Source organism: Schistocerca serialis, chromosome 8, assembly GCF_023864345.2.
Source record: "Schistocerca serialis cubense isolate TAMUIC-IGC-003099 chromosome 8, iqSchSeri2.2, whole genome shotgun sequence".
In the NCBI taxonomy this organism is placed as follows: domain Eukaryota; kingdom Metazoa; phylum Arthropoda; class Insecta; order Orthoptera; family Acrididae; genus Schistocerca; species Schistocerca serialis.
The window spans coordinates 604,488,567-604,494,150 of record NC_064645.1 but is presented as its reverse complement, the minus strand read 5'-3'; positions in this window follow the sequence as shown (position 1 = coordinate 604,494,150).

Here is a 5,584-nt window from a genome sequence, read left to right as displayed (position 1 = left end):
AACTGGTTCTCCCGTAGCACTCTCCATACAGTGACGTGGTCAACGTTACCTTGTACAGCAGCAACTTCTCTGACGCTGACATTAGGGTTATCGTCAACTGCACGAAGAATTGCCTCGTCCATTGCAGGTGTCCTCGTCGTTCTAGGTCTTCCCCAGTCGCAAGTCATAAGCTGGAATGTTCCGTGCTCCCTAAGACGCCGATCAATTGCTTCAAACGTCTTCCTGTCGGGACACCTTCGTTCTGGAAATCTGTCTCGATACAAACGTACCGCGCCACGGCTGTTGCCCCGTGCTAATCCATACATCAAATGGGCGTTTGCCAACTCCGCATTTGTAAACATTGATTACCTTCCTTCAATTGGGCCAACTGGCGGTGAATCGAGGAAGTACAGTACATACTGACGAAACTAAAATGAGCTCTAACATGGAAATTAAGCATTTTCGGACACACGTCCACATAATATCTTTTCTTTATTTGTGTGTGAGGAATGTTTCCTGAAAGGTCGGTCGTACCTTTTTGTAACACCCTGTATGCGTCGTGCTCAGCTGTGTTACACCTGTAGTACGGTAGAGTCACTGATAATCATTGCTAGAAATGTGCGGGAATTCCGTAATGAATAGAAAATCTTGTACCTAGAAACTAGGAGAGGGCATGTGCCCCCCTCCTCCACCCCCCCCCCCTCTTGTGGACGCAAATAGTACCTCTTGATATGCGCTACGCTGATAATACGTAGGGACCTCTTTCCCGCTTTAAGTGAATGTTCGGCATCAAGAGGTTTATTCACTGCGCCAAAGAAAGCTTTCTGAATATGAGGCAACGTGTTTTCTGTATATTCTGTTTACTGGGAGATACGACATAACGGCAGTGAAACCTGTTCATACTTGTTGAACCTATAATGTAATGAATACATCGCGACAAATCATCATTTGCGCCTGATTGGGATTCGAACCCGTACGGTTTTCGCGAGCAGTCATCTTAACCAATTTTTTGTCTTGTTTATTGCAGTTCTAGTCACTAAAAATGCTACACCATAAAGACGACATGCGACAAACGTCAAGCTGGCGTGAAATGCATCCAGGGCCGTACAGCGCGAGATTGGCCCTCGCTCAGGGCGCAGACACAAAGAGGGTGTCTAAACTTGCCGAAAAGAAAACGAAGACAGTTTAAGAATTAACCGGGAGCGGAATGTGAGTTCTCCTACCCATGTTCCTGTCTTTAGCCTACGAAAAAGATTCTTCCCCCCCACCCCCTCCCTCCCCCGGTCAGCAACTGTAAACAAAAACGCTGTGGTCGCAGTATCATTTCGTTCAAGTAGCATAATGAAGGAACGACTTTTACCGAACAGACAGTTGGTGCCTACACAGCTCGCTCATAGTAAACAATGAGGGGGTGGTGGTGGTGGTTAGTGTTTAACGTCCCGTCGACAACGAGGTCATTAGAGACGGAGCGCAAGCTCGGGTTAGGGAAGGATTGGGAAGGAAATCGGCCGTGCCCTTTCAAAGGAACCATCCCGGCATTTGCCTGAAACGATTTAGGGAAATCACGGAAAACCTAAATCAGGATGGCTGGAGACGGGATTGAACCGTCGTCCTCCCGAAGGCGAGTCCAGTGTGCTAACCACTGCGCCACCTCGCTCGGTGTAAACAATGTGGTTCTTGCTGCTACTGCGTTACGGCATTGTGGAACCTCCAAGATTGGCGAGCGGGTGCCGGAGCATGCTTTTAGAACTTCCGATTTTTGCCTGACTGGCGGGGCCACGTGTTGCCGAGGTTGCTTTCACTAGGCTGAAGAAGTTCCGCTGGGAAGCACTTACACACCCACAGTCCGATATGTTTGGAACCCTGATGGAAGACATTCGTGGACGTCGATTTGCTTCGAACGGAGAAGTGCACGCCTGCCTGCAATCATAGTTCCGTAGACAACCGCAGACATTCTGCCATGAGGCTGCTGACAGTCTTGGCTCACAGTAGGATAAACGCATTAACATTTATGAAGATTGCTTTTGAAATACAGGGTGATTCAAAAAGAATACCACAACTTTAGGAATTTCAAACTCTGCAACGACAAAAGGCAGAGCTAAGCACTATCTGTCGGCGAATTAAGGGAGCTGTAAAGTTTCATTTAGTTGTACATTTGTTCGCCATTTCAGCCAATAAAGTTTTTGGTCCCTTTTTCTTCGAAGGTGCTACTGTAACTGGACTACAGTATCTGGAGATGTTAGAGAATTGGCTGTTACCTCAGCTCGAACAAGAAGCACAACAATTCATATTTCAGGAAGATGGAGCGCCACCACATTGGCACTTATCTGTCCGTAACTACCTGAACGTCAACTACCCGAGGCGATGGATCGGCCGCCAGGCAGCCCGTGACAGAGCACTTCATCACTGGCCTCCAAGAAGCCCTGATCTTACCCCCTGCGATTTTTTCTTATGGGGGTATGTTAAGGATATGGTCTTTCGGCCACCTCTCCCAACCACCACTGATGATTTGAAACGAGAAATAACAGCAGCTATCCAAACTGTTACGCCTGATATGCTACAGAGAGTGTGGAACGAGTTGGAGTATCGGGTTGATATTGCTCGAGTGTCTGGAGGGGGCCATATTGAACATCTCTGAACTTGTTTTTGAGTAAAAAAAAACCTTTTTAAATACTCTTTGTAATGATGTATAACAGAAGGTTATATTATGTTTCTTTCATTAAATACACATTTTTAAAGTTGTGGTATTCTTTTTGAATCACCCTGTAATGTAGGGGCGACTTAGCTTTTTCCTTCTGTCTCATTTCATTCGACTGCCCCTTATACACTCTAAAAGAAACACGTACCACGAAAGAATTACCCGAATGGAACGGAAATCGGTAGATATGATGTGCATGTACAGACAAATACAATTTCAGAAAAAACTGGATGATTTATTCAAGAGAAAGAGCTTTACAGATTCAGCAAGCCAATAACGTTGATCCACATTTGGCCCTTATGCAAGTAGTTATTCGGCTTGGCGTTGATTTATAGCTGTTTGATGTCCTCCTGCGGGATATCGTGCCAAATTCTGTCCGACTGACGCCTTGGATCATGAAGATTCCGAGCGTGTTGAAGGATTCTGGCAATAATGCTCCAAACATTCTCAGTTGGGGAGAGATACTCTTCTCCTCGTTTTGTTTTCCTTCAAAGCATTATCGTGCTGGAATGTAAGTCCAGGACGACTTGCCATGAAGAGCAACGAAATGGGGCGTAGAGTATCGTCACGTACCGCTGTGTCTAAGGTTGCTGCGGAAGACAACGAAAGGGGTCTTGCTCTGGGATCAAATGGCACTCCAGATAATCTTTTCTGGTTGTCAGGCCGAACGGCCGACGACAGGCTAGTGTTCCACCGCTGTCCGGGGCGTCTCCAGACATGTCTTTTCTGGTCGTCAGACCTCAGTTCGAAGCGGGACTCATCTCTGAAGACGATTCTACTCCAGTCAGTGAGATTACAGGCCCAGACGACCTCCGAAAATATGTCTGGATACGTCCTAGGCAGCGGTGGGAAACAAAACTGTCCTTCGCCTGACACCCACGAGTGATTTTCTCGGGTGCCATTTCTTTTCATAGCAGGATACCTTTGGTTGTCATCCGTGGCACCTTTACAGTACAGCGGTTCATGATGACATTCTACGCCCCGTTTTGTTGCCCTTCACGTCACATGGTCTTGGACTTACCTTTCAGCAAGGTAAATGCTCTTCCGCACACGGCGAGAGTTTCTTTAGCTTGTCTTCGTGCTTGTCAAACCCTGCCTCGGACAACAAGGTTTCCAGATCTATCCCCAATTGAGAACGTTCTGAGCGTTATGGGCAGGGCCTTCCCATCATCTTTGGAATTTTGACAGTCCAACGCCCAAAATTAGAATTTGGCACGATATCCCTCAGGAGGACATCCAACAACTCTGTCCATTAAATGCCAAGCCGAATAACTTCTTGAAAAAGGATTAGAGGTGGACCAACGAGTTATTGACTTGCTCAATTTGTGAAGCTCTTGAATAACTCATCCAAATTTTTTTTTCTGAAGTTGTTACCATTTGTTTGTCTGTACAAGTGCATCACATCTACCGATTGTCCGCCCCCGGTAGCTGCGTGGTCAGTGCGACAGAATGTAACTCCTAAGGGACTGGGTTCCCGGCTGGGTCGGAGATTTTCTCTTCTCGGGGACTGGGTGTTGTGTTATCCTAATCATCATCATTTCATGCCCAACGACGCGCAAGTCGCCGAAGTGGCGTCAAATCGGCTAGACTTGCACCCGGCGAACGGTCTACCCGAAGGGGGGCCCTAGTCACACGACATTTACATTTTTATCTACCGATTTTTGTCCCATTCAGGCAATTCCTTCGTGGTGCGTCGTTTTGTTTTGTCTTAGGGCGTATTAGGAAATGAGACGCTCAAAGTAGTAGATAAGTTTTACTATTCGGGCAGCAAAGTATCTGACATTGGTCGAAGTTCTGAGGAAATGAAATGCAGACTGGCCGTAGCAAATAAAGCATTTCAAAAAGAGCAGCTGGTTAACGTCGAATATAATTTTTGATGGCTCTCGATCTTCCACCATAACCGAGTCCATCAACTTGAGGAAGCAAATATGAGGTAGCCAAAGAGATGGAAACGTGGGTTCTACTATGCCAAGACTGCTTGGTAGCTACAACAGGAAAACACAATTAATTAGCAGGAGTTCAAAATAAGAAAGTATTTATTACTTAACTCTGTTGTAGTGCATGGGCTGTTGGTTGACAATTATAGAAGACGCGACTAGACTAAGCGTCTGTAGAATGACATAATTTACAAGTCACAAATCGTGCAGTGACGAATCTATCTCTCGCAATCTTGAATGTCGAATCCGGTGAATTTGAAGACTAAGTTGGAACTGGGCTACAAAGACTTGATGGCAGCAATGACTGAGCTGCAGACGATGACTAACTTCGGCGCTGGCTGACCACTAAGCGCGGCTACGGACTGTAGACTGGCACAACTGCACTACTCTGCTGCCGCACATGAAGTGTCCTAGCGGCGCCTCGCGGCGAGCATAAGTACTGCGACTGGCTGTGTACTCTTTGGCTAGCACAGCCGTTCTTCTGTTCCGTTTATCGATACAATCGCATCCGGCGGATCGATCTCTCAGGCGGCGGTGTGGTCTTATGACTGACGACATCACAATTTTAATTGTTATGAAAGTTCCTCTGATGATGTTTGTCTGTTTGTGGCCTTGGACGGAGATGAAACGTGGATGATAAACGGTTCCGTCAAGGAGAGAACAGAAACTTTTGAAATGTGGTGCAACAGGATAATACTGAAGATGAGATGGCTAGATCGGGAAACTAGTAAGGTTCGCAGGAGAGCTTCTGTAAAGTTTGGAAGGTGGGAGACGAGATACTGGCAGAAGTAAAGCTGTGAGTACCGGGCTTGAGTCGTGCTTCGGTAGCTCAGTTGGTAGAGCACTTGCCCGCGAAAGGCAAAGGTCCCGAGTTCGAGTCTCGGTCGGGCACACAGTTTTAATCTGCCAGGAAGTTTCTTATTAAGGAGGTGCTGAACTGAATTTGGGAGAAAAGAAATTTTAGGCATAA